Source organism: Dasypus novemcinctus, chromosome 13 (genome assembly GCF_030445035.2).
Source record: "Dasypus novemcinctus isolate mDasNov1 chromosome 13, mDasNov1.1.hap2, whole genome shotgun sequence".
Classification (NCBI taxonomy): domain Eukaryota; kingdom Metazoa; phylum Chordata; class Mammalia; order Cingulata; family Dasypodidae; genus Dasypus; species Dasypus novemcinctus.
The window spans coordinates 1,892,309-1,909,428 of NC_080685.1; the positions used below are offsets into that span (position 1 = coordinate 1,892,309).

Below are 17,120 nucleotides of genomic sequence, written 5' to 3' on the forward strand. Positions count from 1 at the left end.
AAAGAAGAATTTGGTAGGAAGAACAGGATTGGCAGAGGGAGGGGCGATTCCCAAAAGAAAAACGCCTGAATGTGAGGGCTCTCTGGCCATCTGCCATGGCGCTGGGTAAAGTTCTCTAAGTCTTGGAGAACTTGGGAATCAAAAGTGCCGTTTTCCAGCCACTGACTTTCATTGTCCAGTTGGTATTGCGGCCACACAGGGGTCAAATCGAAAATGAGGTTCTTAGGTCTGATGTCTCCTCCTGGGTACAGAGGTTCAAGGTTGTGAAGGAGCAGCCCAGAGGCGTGGATTTTGGGGGGCTGAAATTGAAATCCCATTTTAGGTGGCCGGGGTGAGACTAAGATCCCTAGGACGGGGGAGATCCTGAGTGAGACAGGCGTCCCGAGTCAGACCTCCCCAAGGAAGCGGGAGCCGCTCTCGGAGCCCGACGCCTCGGGAGCCTCGGGAGCCACGGGAGCCACGGGAGCCACGGGGGCCACGGGGGCCACGGGAGCCTCGGGAGCCACGGGAGCCACGGGAGCCTCGGGAGCCACGGGAGCCACGGGAGCCACGGGAGCCACGGGAGCCACGGGGCTTCTTCCCACGAGGACGCAGGCCGCGCGCGCCTGGCCCTGGGAGCGGGAGGACCTGACCTGGCGCTGGGCATCCCAGGGGGTTGTCCTCGCAACGGGAAAGGAGAGAGAGGCGGCAGGGTCCTCCACGGAGCAACCCTCCACTCGCCAGCCGAGCCTCGATGCCCGGGGCTGGGGGTGCTCGGCCGCGGCAGAGGGGAGGGCCCTCACTGCCAGTCCCAGCACGACCCCAGCCCCGGGCTTTCGGCACCAAATGTGGAGAAAATGCGGCGCCTCCTGGGACACGGAGACAGAAGTGACGAGACAAAGATTTATTGGGAAGCTCTCCCAGCGGAGGGGGCTGGAGAACAGGCCTCAGCCACTCCTGGAAGGGGGGCTTGGATTTATACAGAACTTTCCTAGGCGGGGAAACGGTAGTTGGTGGGAGGGGGTCGAGGGTCCAAGTGAAGTGCAGGGGCCAATGGGAAGCCCTAGAGGTGGGCACTTTCCCTGACAGTGCGTTAGGGAGTGATGGTTTCTTGGAATGCTGCAGGAGCAGATGTTTCTTTGTTCTGAAGGGATTTTCTCTCCCTCTGATATGTAGGTAGGGAAGGTTTCCATTTCCCTTTACTCCTGTCTCTGTGTGCTTTCTTTATTTAACCTGTGGGGAAGTGCCGTGCCCTTGGACAGGTAGGCTTATGGGGGATGGGGTTAGCCTTTCCCCAGGGCATATCAGGGGAAACTGAGCTGCAGCTTGTTAATTATTGCAAACCTCTAACAAATACGGAGTGATTTCTGAATCTCAGTTCTGTTCCCTTGTCTCTCCTTGTGCCTGTACCATGGTATTTTGATTACTGAGGCTCTGTAATAAGTTTTAAATGGAGAAATGTGTGTCCTCTAATTTCATGGGGAATTCCATGGAGAGTGAAATTCACCGATATTTACCACAATTTAGCCTCTTTCAACTCTTCCCTGGATGCTGCACGGTCTCCTACTAGACTCTAGAGTTTCCAAATAGTTGATCCAGACAGTTGCTGCTTCACAGTTATTTTGTGGAGAGGCTGTTTGCTGGAAATCCCTGCTTCCCACCACAGCCTCATTGTGGCTTGAGTTGCCTTTCACCGATGATTGAAAGTATTGAGCATCTGTCCCCGTGCTCATTGGCCTTTCGTATTGCGTCTTTGGGGAAATTTCTGTTCAGATCCACTGCCCATTTTTAAATTGTTAGTCTTTTTTTAATTTTTGAGTTGTAAGTTCTTTAAATATTCTGGAGACAAGTTTGTCATGTTTAGAAATACTTTTTCCCTCTTCTTTTCCTTCACTCTGCTTTATGTCCTGTCCCTGTCTCTGCCCTTCCTGGCCCCAAATAAATAATCCTTTGCCAAATCCAAAGTCAGGAAGAGTTACCTTCTATGTTTTCTTTTAAGAGTTTTATAGTTTTAGCTCTTATTTGTAGGTCTTTGATAAATTTTTACTTAATTTTTGTATATGATCTGTGGCAAGGATCCACTTTCGTTTTTTTATTTTTATTTTATTTTTGCATTTGGCCCTCCAGTTTTCCCAACACCATTTGTTTTTTAATTTATTGATATATTACGTCAATTGATTTTCCGATGTTGAACCAACCTGAATCCCCACTCCACCCTACCTCCACCTGTGGAATAGAATTAACATCTGGGTCGCTTGCTTTCATCCTGAAAAACTTGATATCATATTTCTTGTAAGGTGAGTCTGCTTGTAGCTAATTCTCTTGGTATTTATCTGGGCAGGTCTTTATTTTGCCCTCATTTTTGAAAGATAGCTTTGCGAGATACAGTAGTCTTGTTAACAGGTTTTTTTTTTCCTTTGAATTCTTTGACTGTGTTATCCCACTGCCTTTCACTTCCCTTGTATCTCCTAAGAAATCAACTGCTGATCTTACTGGGGTTCCCCTCTAAGTATTGAGTTTTTCTGCTGCTTTCAAGTCTTTTTACTTGTCTTGTCTTTCAGCATTACTATGGTGTGTCTCTGGATTTCTTAGCATTTGTCCTTCTTGGAGTCCGTTGAGCTTTCTGGGTGTGTAGCTTATTGTTTTTCCCATTAATTTAGGCCATTTCTTTGAATATTTTTTTCTTCTCTTTCTTCTCTTACTGATATTCCCATTATGTGTATGTTGGTGTGCTTAAAGGTACCTAACATTTCTCTGAGGCACTCTTCATTTTTATTCATTCTTTTTCATCTCTGTTCTTTGGCTTGCATAATCTCTTTCGATCTATCAAATTTGCTTATTCTTTTCCTAGTGTATATCTCCTGTTGAGCCCCTCTAATAATTTTTTTTCAGTTTCGTTATTTGTACTTTCCACCTCCAGAATTTTTTTAAGTTCTCTTTATTAATATTATTTATTAGAAGCAAAATGATCATCATACCTCCCTTTGCTTTTTAGTCATGCTTTCTTTTGCTCTTTGAACTTATTTATAATAGCTCCTTAAAAGTCTTTGTTAAATGTGAAATCTGGTTGCTCTCACAGGCAATTTCTGTCACGTTTGTGTGTGTGTCTTCTGTTTCTTTGCATTCCTCACTGAAAACTGAACATTTTAGAGAATATATTGTAGCAATTCTGGTTGTTGGTTCTCCCCACTCCAGACCCTATTACTATTTGCTTGTTTATATGTTCAGGGATGGCAGGATTATATGGTGACGGCCTTCCCCCTGCACACACAGTGCCAAGCCTCCGTTGCTCCTCGGGAAGCAGCTTTAGGCCAGCGCTCGGCCCCTGGTGGCGGCGGTTTTGAGAGGCTCTCTTCCTCTTTTTTTCTGACCACACCCACCTGTTGGACTTCATCAATTGTCAACTGATTCAACTATTGTTTTCAACAATGCCTTAGGGGCATAAATTGACTTACAAACTGAGGCTCATTTGAAGGAACAGCTTCTGAGGTCAGTGTTGGACATTTGTACTGACCCGGGAAGGCCCCTCCCCACTGCTTGATCCCCGAATTCTCTCTCCTGCATACCTTTTACCTCCACTTTTCTTGAGAGCATCCTTAAGCTTCAACTTCCCCCACCCATGTGCAAATGCAATTCCTTAGGGAAGAGATTAGGAGCTATCTATTTTATCAGCCTGCTTCTGTCCTCAGACAAAACCCTAACTCAGGGCTATGGAGCTGGTGTTGGGGACAATGGCAAGCTGCTGGCTGAGGGACACCCCTGCTGGAGCAGCTGGCTGCTCAGTGGAGCCTGCCGCAGGCTGAGGTCCTCTCAGCTTGTCTCTTCTGGCATGGACCCACCAACCCTGGAGCTGACGCAAATGTGACCAGGGCCTTTGGCATTCTCCGCAGGCCACACTGCCCCTGTTTGATGAGGGGCTGGACAAGAGAGGGCATCCCCACCTTCTACCAGATGGCTCTAGTTTCTGGCCTTCTGGGTTCTTGGCTTATGTCTTGTAAAAGAATTTAAAGACATAGCTTAGGGCAGGCAAGGGGGTAAAGAGTTTATTAAGAAACAAAAAAAAGGACATGATCTGAGGTCTGGGACACAGGCGGGTACTGCAGGGTAGCTGTGTGCCTGGGGCCACAGGGCAGGGCTTTTAAAAGTCTGTTCTGATTGGTTGCCTCACCTGTCATTTGTCAGGGAGCCAGTAGTGAGGCCTTCTGAGGATATCTGGGGCTTTCCCTTGACCCCAAACGGCATTCTCATTCCAAATGAGATTCTTGTTCCAAATGAGATTTTCATTCCAGGGTCTTACAGGGTCCCTCAGGAGGTTGCTGGGCAGGGCCTCCAGCCGTGTCCTCTGGCCGTGCCGTCCGCTGGCCGTGTCCGCTGGCCATGCTGTCCGCTGGCCGTGTCGTCTGCCAGGTCTTCAGCTCAGACCCAAGTCCTCCCTCTCCCTATACTAACCTGCAACTTCCCCCTCAGAGGGTTGACACCCTTCTTCTTAAGAGGTGCTGAAGGGCAGTGGACATGCTTCTGTAACTACTTCCTGCTGGTTAAGGGAAGAGACCCTACCTGACAAGGTGTCAGACCTGCTATTGTGGTTGAAGGAAGATGGGTCCAGCACCCTGGTTGGAACTGGATGAAATTCCTGCATGACTAAGGCATTGACTCTGTAAGAAATAAACTTAGAATTTTGAAGATGCATGGTCCCACTAAGAATAAAAAAGATGGTGATAAGCGGGCCCATAAAGGGGACCGCCATGACACACTGGACCATGAGTGAGAAAAGCCAGGTGCCGTCAGGGCTGCCTCCTCCCAAAGCTGATGGGAGCAGCCTTCTCCCTTGAGTTCTTTTATGCTGTTGGTTAGCTCTAGGGAGAGATTGCGGTGGACCTGCTGGGTTTGTGTATAAACTGCCAAGCCCAGTTCCCACAGCAGTGGTTTTGCTTAGGACAGCTGGGAGAGGTGTGGAGAGAGGCACTGCCCTAGACATAAACTCACAAAGACAGTGTAGGCAACAACAACAAGACAGGTATATGGCAAGCAAAATGAAGACAGTACTTAAAAGAGCTATTCGTTTATCTTATAGGCACCTTCATTAAGTACTTAGAAAATAAATTAACTTTACCGGGACTCTTAACATGTCCAGTATCCCTCTGCATATGATCTAGAATAGAAAATATATCATAATCATCAGGCATATAGGTATAGTACTTAATACTAATCAATGCACAAGTTCCTCTTTGAGCTGCAGTTAATAGATCTAAGCTCCAGGTTTGCAATACCGTACACGTTATGCACATAGGTGCAGGCCATAATGCCAATTGTGTTTGTTTAGGTTCTATTCACAGTACTGTAGTAATTATTGCTGCACTTGGTATGCCCTTCACACAGCCAGTATGCTGTAGCACTGTTGATTCTAGAGAGAGACTAGGAAGGTAGGCTCCAGTGTTTCACTGCCCTGGCGCATAACACCCTCGGCACTGTGAAACAGAGCCAGCCTGGAGGCAGTGTCCATTGTACGTCTGGCCATATCGAGCCATTGCCGGCTGCTGCAGGAGTCTGAAACTGCAACGTACTATCCATCCACTTGAGAGGCGTGTTCAGGCATGTAGTAGACACTTTCATTATTTTAGGGGTCAGTGAACCCCTAGCCAGGAACTCAAATAGAGAGGCATCAGGCAGTGTGCCGAAGCTGTGGTTTGAGTGCACAAGAGTTTAGCTATGTTGAAATCTATCTCAAATTTTTATACACTTTCTAAACACTTCCAATGCAATATATAACATATCAAATAAGTATTTTAGGACTTTTTACTTCTACACATTTACCGTGAGTACTTTAATTAATAGGTATTTTATTTTCACAGTACAGGAAAAACAATTTTCAATTATTTTATGAAAACTAAGATTCCCAATGGAATCAAGATTATCTTCCCTTATTACCACTTTAATATGCAGATTGAGGTGGCCTCTGACAGGTTTCCCTATTATGAAATTACTTTTTGTTATCAATATCAGTTTAGGTTTTTATTTAGTAATTGCTTCCTGGAATTAGCCATTTAAATGCTTCAGTTTAGATAATGCTTTTACAAACTTGTTATAATTAACTAGAAGTTGCTTTGCCTTTAAATAAACTTATTAATTTACAATTAGCAGTAGCGGACGTGGCTCACCTGCTAGAACATCCACCTACCATATGGAGGGTCCAGAGCTCTGTACCCAGGGCCTCCTGACCGGTGTGGTGAGCTGGCCCACGTGCAGTGCTGCTGTGCACAAGGAGTGCTGTGCCATGCAGGGGTGTCCCCACGTAGGGGAGCCCCACGCACAAGGAGTGTGCCCCACAAGGAGAGCCGCCCCATGCAAAAAAAGTGCAGTATGCCCAGGAGTGGTGCCGCACACACACAGAGAACTGATGCAGCAAGATGACTCAACAAAAAAGAGATGCAGTTTCCCAGTGTCACCTGATAATTCAAACAGACACAGAAGAACACACAGCGAATGGACCCAGCAGACAATGGGGGATGGCGGGGGGGGGCAGGGATGGTGAGAGAAATAAATAATAATTCTTTAAAAATAAATAACTACAGTTAGCAACAAATAAATTTACTTAATTTCATTAAACATGAACTTACAAGCTTTCATCATCTTAAATATTTAATAAATAATTTACCTAATTGATATTCTATAAACCTAGGGAGATAACAAAATTAAGGCTAATTAAAATTGAAGCAATTATAATTTATCGAAGGAATGTCCTTTTCCTTCCTTTACATGAGGCTAAAACCTCTAATAAAATTCTAAAACTGTGAATAATCTTAACAGCATACTGACTGCTAGGTTCCCTTTCCCAGTAGTTTCTATATGACCTGTTCATCCTGCTTAGCCTAATTTAGCTCCAGGACTATTTATTAACATACATAATTACATACTTAATTTTTAGCAATTTGAATGGAGCTCTTTTAAGAATTTTCATTTCTTGATTTATTACCATCCTGATGAATAAAAACATAGCAAGTAGGCAAACACAAATAGTTAAGACACAAAAACACAACTCACTGATGTTACTTGTAACTTTCATTCTTCTACAAAGTAAGTTTAAAATGACATTTAAAATATTTCTTTGAAGGCTATTTCTAGTTAATCTAGTTTGCACTGTGACCATGCAGTTTTGCACAAGAATTTCATTCCTCTTAATTATTAGCTTATAACCGAATTGTTAATGCTTTAAAATACACACAACATTTTCCTTGACTTCAGAGCTTTATTTCCCATTTTTACTTTGACAGACCTTGGATGAGAAACACTAATTCCAGCATGTGCGCACTGAGATCACTCAAGTCTGAGGGAAGCCTGGTTTTCTCATGACTTGCTGCTTTTAGGATCACAACACTTGAGGTGGGAGCCCCCCCACCCTGTCCTCGGAGATAACAGGAGTCCAGCAGCTGCTGGATTAGAAAAATGGACATCCAACTCCGAAGTTCAAGAATTTCACCAGGCAGCAATCTAGTTCACACTTGGAGTCATGAGAAAAAGCAGGATCATTAATACCAGCAGAAAGACAGGAGATGGGTGTCTCAAATTTGCCTACCCCTGAGCAATGGGGGGGGGGGGGGGGAGAGGGCAGAAGTTGTCATGAAATAACCATAAGCAAAGGCAAACTCAGTTTAGAATTATCATCACAATAGCTGAAGTCTAAGGGTGAGGTGAAGCTAGTAAGCTAGTTACAAAAAACCATAATCAAAGGTAAGTTTAATTTATAATTATTACTATAGCAAGCATACACAAAGGTGTGGTGTGACAGTTTGATAATATTCATGAATTCCATAAAGGAGATACTATGTTTGTAAACTGGTCTGTTCCTCTGGGCACGATATCCTTTGATTGTATATAGATTCAGTTAAGATGCCTTTGATTACATTATGTTAAGATTAGGGCTTAGATTCGACCATGTCATTTAGGTCATGCAGGGTTGAGTCCTGCCACCCTTGGTAGGATATGTACCTGGACTCTCAGTCAGGATCGCAGAAGTGGGGAAGCAGATTTGGCTCAACGGATAGAGCATCCACCTACCACAGGGGAGGTCCAGGGTTCAAACCCAGGGCCTCCTGACCCGTGTGGTGAGCTGGCCCACGCACAGTGCTGATGCATGCAAGGAGTGCTGTGCCCACAGGAGTGTCCCCCACATAGGGAAGCCCCATGCACAAGGAGTGCGCCCTGTAAGGAGAGCCACCCAGTGTGAAAAAAGTGCAGCCTGCCCAGGAGCTGATGCAGCAAGATGATGCAACAAAAAGAGACACAGCTTCCCGGTACCACTGACAAGAATACAAGCGGACTCTGAAGAACACACAGTGAACGAACACAGAGAGCAGACAACTGGGGGTGGAGATGGGCAGGGAAGGGGAGAGAAATAAAAAATAAATCTTAAAAAAAAAAAAAAATTGCAGAAGTGGATACACAGAGAAGCAGATATGTGAGGAAAGAAAGAAGCCTCCAGTAGACACCATAGAGGCCCCAGGAAGAGAGATGAGCCTGATAGTCTACAGCTTACCTTGTAAAGAGAGCAGAGCAGCTGAGCTCAGAAAGAAACATGCCCCAGGGAGAGAGGCAAGCCTTATCCCAGCCTACAGCTGAGATTGGAAGAAGCTAGGACCACAGAGCCTTAAGAGGAAGAGGAACCCTTGCAGATGTCACCCCCCATCTTGTAGCAATATGTGACAACAGACTTTGGGTGAGAAAGTACCTCTCTTTTTTTTCAATATATGTATTTATTTTTAAAAGATACATAGATCACACAAAATGTTACATTAAAAAATATAGGAGTTTCCCATATACCCCACTCCCCACACCCCCCATTTTTCCCACATCAACAACCTCTTTCATTAGTGAGGTACATTCATTGCAATTGATGAATACATTTTGGAGCACTGCTACACAGCATGGATTATAGTTTACATTGTAGTTTACACTCCCTCCCAGTCCATTCAGTGAGTTATGGCAGGATATATAATGCCCTGCATCTGTCCCTGCAATATCATTGAGGACAACTCCAAGTCCTGAAAATGCCCCCATATCATACCTCTTCTTCCATCTCCCTGCCTTCAGCAACTCCTGTGGCCACTGACTTCACATCAATGATATAATTTCTTCCATTGCTAGAGTCATGATAATTCTATAGTAGAATACCAGAGAATCCACTCTAATCCATATTTTATTCCTCCATCCTGAGGACCCTGGGATGTCAATGCCCACTCCATCTCTCAATTGAGAGGGGACTTTGAGCCCACATGGCTGATGGATGGGACTCTTGTGCCTGCAGTTGTAGACTCTCAGTTCTTTAGTGCAGTGGTTGTTCATCCTCACCTCCCTATCAGCTGACCTGGGTAAGTCCAACAAACTGGAGAGTAGGTGTTGCAACTCTGCTGAGGCTCAGAGCCTAGCTGGCACATGGACAGCCCATAGATACAAATCTTCAGGGCATACACCAACCCCAGCACCAACCACAGATTCAATAAAAGGGACAGAAGAGGCATGTGTAGAGAAGTCACAACTGAGTCCAACTCCATCACACTCAGGAGCACAAATTCCAAAGTCGGGCTCACTGGCAAGGGAATGAACTCCAGAGCCATCTGCCATGACCGTAGGACCTGGGTGTCTCTGTAGCCCTCAGGAGCACCACTACCTGGGGGTTGTATCTACTTTGGCTGTCTCTGAGTTCCTGCTGAGACGTGCATAAGTTCAACCCCTCTGATGACCTCCCCACTCATTTTGAAGTCTCTTAGCCATATAAACTCATTTGTCTTTAACATTTCCCCCTTTTATTCAAGGTCTTTTTCTGGTCACATCACCAGCTGGTGCTTGGTAGTAATCCCTTGGTACCAGGGAGGCTCATTCCTGGGAGTCATGTCCCATGCTGGGGGAAAGGTAATGCATTTATATGCTGAGTTTGGCTTAGAGAGTGGCCACATTTGAGCAACATGGAGGCTCTCAGGAGGTAACTCTTAGGCACCCTGCAATACTAGGCCAAGTTGAAATTTTAGGCATAACAGGTTAATAAGCATAGTTATCAGTATCAAGGACAGAAAGTATCTCTTATGGTACCTTGAGATGGACTCTTTGGGGCCTTGTGACTATAAGCTCCTACCCCAAATAATTACCTTTTACAAAAGCCAACAGAATTCTGGTACTTTGTATCTGCTCTCCTTTGGCTGACTAATACATGTTGTTAGACCTGAAGTAACCATAAGCAAAGGAAAATTACCATCACAGTAGTGGGTTCTAGATTAAATCCACCCAGTGATAGCAATTTCAGCTTTTGCTATTTTATGATAAAAGGCATCTATATAATGATCTAAACTCTTAGTTACAGTTTCTAGAAAGTTTTCACTTTAGGCACTTTTGTTTATTAACTAAGCAACTAAAATAATCTTATTAGTAACAATGTTGCTAAGGTTTTTTCTCTTCCAGCAGTTGAACCAATCCCACTTGTGATTTCTTTTATACATCAAATTCAATTGCAAGATAGTATTGATATTGACATTTAAAGACACAATTTTAGGTTACATTTCACTGTTATCCAATTTGTAACAGGTGAACCCCAAATTTGATTTATGAGTTCCTAAGCATAGCAGACTGACAAAATTAAATACAAATTAAAAGTTAAACACAGACTTAAAAAGTTAAACACAAAGTTAAACACAGATTAGAACAGGAGAGAGTTTTGCACACTTAGCTTAGGGAATGACCTTCCTTTAGGATAGCCTAGATGCAAAGCTCCCAATGTCTGTATTGGCAGAAACCTCATACGGGACCCTCTAGCTTCATTCCCCCAGGAAAATCCCGGGCAGCTGCTAAGTACAGAGCTAAGGAGTGTAGAGCAGCCCTGCCCCTGACAAGACACGAATTGGGGCTGCTCTGGGGGCTGCATCCCATTAGTTACCTCCCGGCAAGGGGTAAATGCCCTGCAAAAGGTTTTTTCACTGGAAGGATTGGAGTGTTACAGGGGAATAAGCAGGGAGCTGGGAATTCCCAGGAACCTTTTCATCTTAACTGATGGCACATGAGGAGGTTGCTTTAGTAAATGGCCTCGAGCCCCCATTCACTGCCCTCATTAGGTACAACCGAGGTTAGAGAGGTCTGGAGTGTAGGCTAGGGCTGAGTAATTGGCTCCCGTGTTAATTAAGAAATGAACGTTCTTACCTGCCACGTCAGGGGTCCTCTGAGGCCTCCTGGTCATGCTTTACCTGTGCATTCAGGCCCTTCTGTGCTCCCCTGGGGTCCACGTGGCGAGGCAGCTTGGGGCCAGGTTCCTGCTGATGAGGAGTCTGGATTCAGTAACCCTTGGGTGACAGTGCCTTTAACGGTGGCAGTTAAAAGGTGAGACTGGCCTGGCCCTGCACCCACCCCTCCAACCTTCTCCATCTTGGCAGTGTGGCCTTGATTGTTGAAAACTGAGAAGGCTGTTTCTAAAAGGGAGTTAATGGAAGCTTGGGGGCCCAGGGAAAGTTTCTGCTGCTTTCCCCAGATATCCGGTGCAGACTGGAGTTCCTAGGGGAATCTGTCCTTCTCTAGAGTTAGGATCTACAGGGCGTGTTTTACAGCCTCGTCACCTTTCTCTGAACTAAGGCTGGTTTCTCAGCTCTGCCTCTGAGGAACTTCCCTGAGCTCATTTAAAACTGAGCAGTTTGGTAGTACGTTTCCTCGTCGATTTCAAGGAGACATGACCACATGGTCTCTGGCCCTCAGACCTGTCTGTCCTCTCCTTTCTTACTCAAGTTTAACGGAATTCAGGGTCCCATACAGAGGCCACTCTCAGCCATACTGTGGCCACACGGAGTGGCAGGAAAAGATTAGCCTCTTTCTTTTTAGGCTGTCAGTAGGCAGGTTGTCCCACTTAGATGCTGCCCTGTATCCTAGGGGAGGATAAATGTATTCTCAGTCTGGGAGGCATCCCACCACTAGACCTGGTTGGGTGGATTACTTGCCGAGCCAGTGTCCTGGAGGTTGGAAGCCCTGCTTGCTGTCCCCATGTTCCAGGGATCAGGAGCCTATGTCTCTGGGTGTCCCCAGAGCCTTCGAAGTCTTGGGAGCCATCTGGGTCCGGTTCCCAGACCTTAGCTTCCAAGCTGGGCTTTCCCGCTAGGAAAGGCGCAGGCTAGGGACCTTTCTTTTACCTGCTTTGCAGAGGTCTTAGGAAGTAGCCATGAGCGAGCTCATCTCATGGCCACTCCTAGAGTCTGAGTTCCACAGTCAGATCCAACATTAAAAGGCAATTAAGGGAAGCAGATGTGGCTCAAGTCATAAGCCTCTGCCTACCATATGGGAGGACCCAGGTTTGATCCCTGGGGCCCCCTGGTAAAAAAGAAGAAGAGAAAACATGCCCGTGCGGTGAGCCAAGTGCCGGTGTGGGTGCCCACATGGTGAGCCAGTGCCCGTGCGAGTACCCGCGTGGTGAGCCAGTGCCCGTGTGGCAAGCCACATGCCTGTGTGGCAAGCTGAGTGCCCGTGCAGCAAGCTGAGTACCCACGCAGTGAGCCAGTGCCTGCACAAGTGAGTCATGCAGCAAGATGATGATGCAACCAAAGAAGGACAAAGGGAAGAGTCAAGGTGAAGCACAGCAGAGACCAGGAACAAAGGCGGTGCAATTGACAGGGAGCATCTCTCCACATCAGAGGTCCCAGGATCGAATCCCGGTGAATCTTAGAGGAGAAAGAAGAGAAGACAAAAAAAGAAATAGATACAGAAGATCACACAGTGAATGGACACAGACAGCAAAAATAGCAGGGTGAGGAAGGAGGGAGGGGAAGAAAAAAAAAAAAGGCAAGGTAACCAGCAAGATGGAAGCAGATGAAGGCGCTCCTAGAGTCAGCTCCTGCTACAAGGCCGTTACTAATCTCTCAGCAGTATGTAAAGCACCTGTTTGGGAGGCTCCAGAAGAGCAGAAGAACATCCTGCAATGTCCTTGAAAGAATGAAAGGAGGAGACTGCCCATCTGTAAAGAAGATTCGTAAGTAGAGCCCTCCACACCCTGGAGGCTGGTGCCCATCTTCCACTGGGGGCAAAAACCACCTTGGGAGCTGTTCCACAGCTGGAATTGGGAGCTCCACTTCCCAGAAATGGGGGAGGAGAGACAACTGGGCACCAACTTCAGCTACTGATTAGTATATTCGGTGGGCTAAAGTATAACCTTAAGAACAGCTAACGTTTGAAACTGCCCACATTGGAAAGAGGCCAGTAGCTGCCATTTTCACTCTGCCCCCGCCAGCTTATCCAGGTAACTGCAGGTATACCCAGCAGGCTCAGACTGAATAGTCAGAAGTCTACCAGGGCAACTGTGGTCATTTTGGACCCACACAGCATAGATTGCTGCCCACACCTGTCACTCCATCCCTGCCCCAGGCAGGAGAGAAAGGGGCATGAAGCTTCATCAGTCTCTCTGGGCAACTATAGTCTAGGCCTGCATGACTTGGATTATTACACATGGCTGTGGCCATGTCCCTACCCCTGGCAAAGGAGAAAGCTGGGAGAAGCTTCATCAGTCCCTGGGGAAATGAGGGCAGCTTGGGCCTCCACAGCTTATAGCACCAACTACATCCTTGAAAGCATACACAGAAAAATAGCAGATCTTATGGGACTGAAAGGCACAATTAATGAAATTAAAAATACACTGGATTAAAGTATCATTTTGTGTGATCAATGTAACTTTTAAAAATAAATAAAAAATATATTTTAAAAAAGAAAAAAAATACACTGGAGATTATGTAATAGCAGATTTGAGGGCAGAAGGTTGGTGAACTTGAAGAAATGGCCACTGAAAGCAAACATACAAAAGAACAGATGAAAAAAAGAATGGAAAAAATTGAACACCATCTCAGGGAAGTAAACAACAGCAAGTGACATGCAAACATATGTGTAATATGTGTCCCAGAAGAAGAAAAGAAGGCAAAGGGGTCAGAAGGAATATTTTTAGAAATAATGAAAATTATTTCCCAGCTCTATTAAAGGACTTGGATATCCATGTCCAAGAAGCACAAATACTCCCATCCAAATAAATCCAAGTAGAACAACTCCAAGACAAATACTAATCAGAATTACAAATGCCAAAGGCAAAGAGAGAATTCTGAGAACAGCAAGAGAAAAGTAATGCATAACATATAAGGGATACCCAATAAGATTAAGTGCTGATTTCTCATCAGAAACCACAGAGGCAAGAAGATAGTGGTGTGATATATTTAAGATACAGCAAGAGAAAAATTTCCAACCAAGAATCATATATCTGGCAAGATTTTCTTGCAAAAATGAAGGCAGTTTTAGAATATTCACAGATAAACAGAACTGAGAGAGCTTGTAACCAAGAGACTGGCTTTGCAGGAAATTCTAACAAGTGTGCTACAGCCTTTCAGGAGAGAGAGGCTTGGAAGAGAGTCTAGAAATAAAGATTATATCAATAAAAGTAACTGAAAGTGCCAAAATACAATATGACATAAAACCCAAATACTTAGGAATAAACTTAACCAACAATGTAAAGCACTTGCATTCGGAAAACTACAACTCGTTATTAAAAGAAATTTTTAAAAACCTACATAATTGGAAGAACATTCCATGCTCACAGATTGGAAGACTAAATATCATTAAGATGTCAATTCTATTCAAATTGATATATAAATTGAATGCAATCCTGATAAAAAATTCCACCAGCATTTTGAAAATAAATGGAAAGAATGATTATCAAATTTATTTGGAAGGGGAAGGGGTCCAATAGCCAGAAACACCTTAAAAGAGGAAAGCAAAGTTGGAGGACTCTCACTTCCAGACTATAAGTAATATTACCTAGCTACAGTGGTAAAAACAGCATAGTACTGGCATAAAGATAGACATATAGACCAATGGAACCAAATTAATGGTTCAGAAACAGACCCTCACACCTAGGGTCAAGTGATTTTTGACAAGCCTGTCAAACCCACCCAGATCGGGCAGAACAGTCCATTCAGCAAATGGTGTTGAGAGACCTGGATATCCATAGCCAAAAGAAGGGGACCCCATCTCACACCTTGTATAAAAATTAACTCAAAATGGATCAAAAGCCTAAAATAAAAGCAAGAACCATAAAGCTTCTAGAAGAAAATGTAGGAAGACATCTTCAAGATCTGGTGGTAGGTGGTGGATTCTTAAAGGAGATAAGAGGAGGACTGAGATGGACTACTGATGTTTAATGTATGGAGAACTTTTAATGAACTTTACGGTAAAAGTGTAGAAATGTATAGAGTTGATGGTTACACATTATAGTGAGTAACAACTAGTTTATAAATAGTAATGTGCCTGAAAAGAGTAGCCTAGGGATGTAAATGCCAATTAACAGAAAGCTAGAGAATAATCTAGGGACTGAATAACAGTGAACCTAGAGCTAGCTGAGAATTGTGGTTGATGGAACAGATGCAAGAGTGTCCTTTGTCAGCTAGAGCAGATGTACATCACTATTGCAGGGTGGTGGGAATGCAGAGAAGCATGGGAAAAATACAACTGGAATGACCTATGGACTGTGGTTAACAGTAATAATGTGATATTCGTGAATCTATGCCAAGATTGTACTGTATTGATAATGGGGGAGTACGGCAACAGTGTGCCAAATGTACGCTATGGACCTGGTAATAGTCTGGTGATATTATCTCATAATCTGTAACAAATATTCCACCACAGTGTGGTGTGTTGATAGAGGGGTTTTGTATGGGAATTCTGCACTTCTGCGTGATTGTTTTGTAAGTTTACAACTTCTGTCATAAAAATATATTTAAAAAATAATAGGGTAGGATGAGGGGAAAATACACCAAATGTAATATAAAGAGTATAGCTAGTAGTAAGATTTTGATGATATTCTTTCACAATTTGTAGTAAATGTCTCATAGCAAAGCAAGGTGTTGGTGGTGGGTTGATGTATGGGATGCCTCCATGATTTTATGCATGTTTGCTTTGTAAGTTCACAACTTTTACTGTAGTTATTGTTTATGTGTGTTCATGTACAAATAATATAAAAATAATAATAGGGTGGGTCGGGGGGAAATACAACAAATGTAAGATACTTTGGTTAGTAATAATATTTTGTGGATGTTCTTTAATCATTAGTCTAAAATGTATCACAACAATGCAAGGTATTGGTGGTAGGGTGAGGTCTGAGAGCCCTGTATGATGCTATGTATGTTTGTTTTGTAAGTTCACTACTGTTACTGTACATTTATCATTTATGTATGTTTATGTGTGAGTGACATACTTCAATAAATTTTTTTGAAGGCAATTAAGAAGCAGAAACTAATCTGTGACTTACAGGCAAGCAGCCTCAGGGGCCCGGAGGTGATAGATTAAGAGGAACTTCAGGGCTCCCCCAGGCTGAGTAAGGAACGAGCTTCCCGGCCCAGCCCAAGGTGAGAGTCCTGGGGCTCGGGGCCTCTTGGGGACCACCACAGCCTCTCTGTCTCCTGGCTGGCTCACCAAATAATTTTACTGGATGGCTCTGGTAAGGACATGCCATAGGTTAGGTAAGGGAGTAAAGAGCTTATTAAGAAACAAGAGGGAAACGGACTTTGGCCCAGTGGTTAGGGCGTCCGTCTACCACATGGGAGGCCCGCGGTTCAAGCCCCCGGCCTCCTTGACCCGTGTGGAGCTGGCCCATGCGCAGTGCTGATGCGCGCAAGGAGTGCCGCGCCACGCAGGGTGTCCCCCGCGTAGGGGAGCCCCACGCGCAAGGAGTGCACCCATAAGGAGAGCCGCCCAGCGCGAAGTAGGGAGCAGCCTGCCCAGGAATGGCGCCGCCCACACTTCCCGTGCCGCTGACGACAACAGAAGCGGACAAAGAAACAAGAAACAAGACGCAGCAAGAAGACACAGAAAACAGACAACCGGGGGAGGGGAGGGGAATTAAATAAATAAAAATAAATCTTTAAAAAAAAAAAAAAAAAAAAAAGAAACAAGAAAATGAGAAAACTGCACGGTCTGATGCATGGACCGTGGGCATACCACAGGGTGCATTGCACGCCTAGGACCCCAGGTCGGAGCTTTTTAAAGTCTGTTTGCTGTTCTGATTGGATGTCGCACCTGTCTTTTCTCAGGGGGCCAATGGTGAGGCATTGGATATCCAGGGCTTTCCTTTGACCCCATATGGGATTCTC

At 44.8% G+C, this 17,120-nt stretch overlaps 1 protein-coding gene across 1 annotated transcript in view; it reads left to right on the forward strand.

The window, feature by feature from the left end:
- The window catches only part of LOC131273118 (kinesin-like protein KIF28P), a 137,945-nt gene that overhangs the window by 2,450 nt on the left and 118,375 nt on the right, over positions 1–17,120 (forward strand). The gene's annotated exons all lie outside the window — the stretch shown is intronic.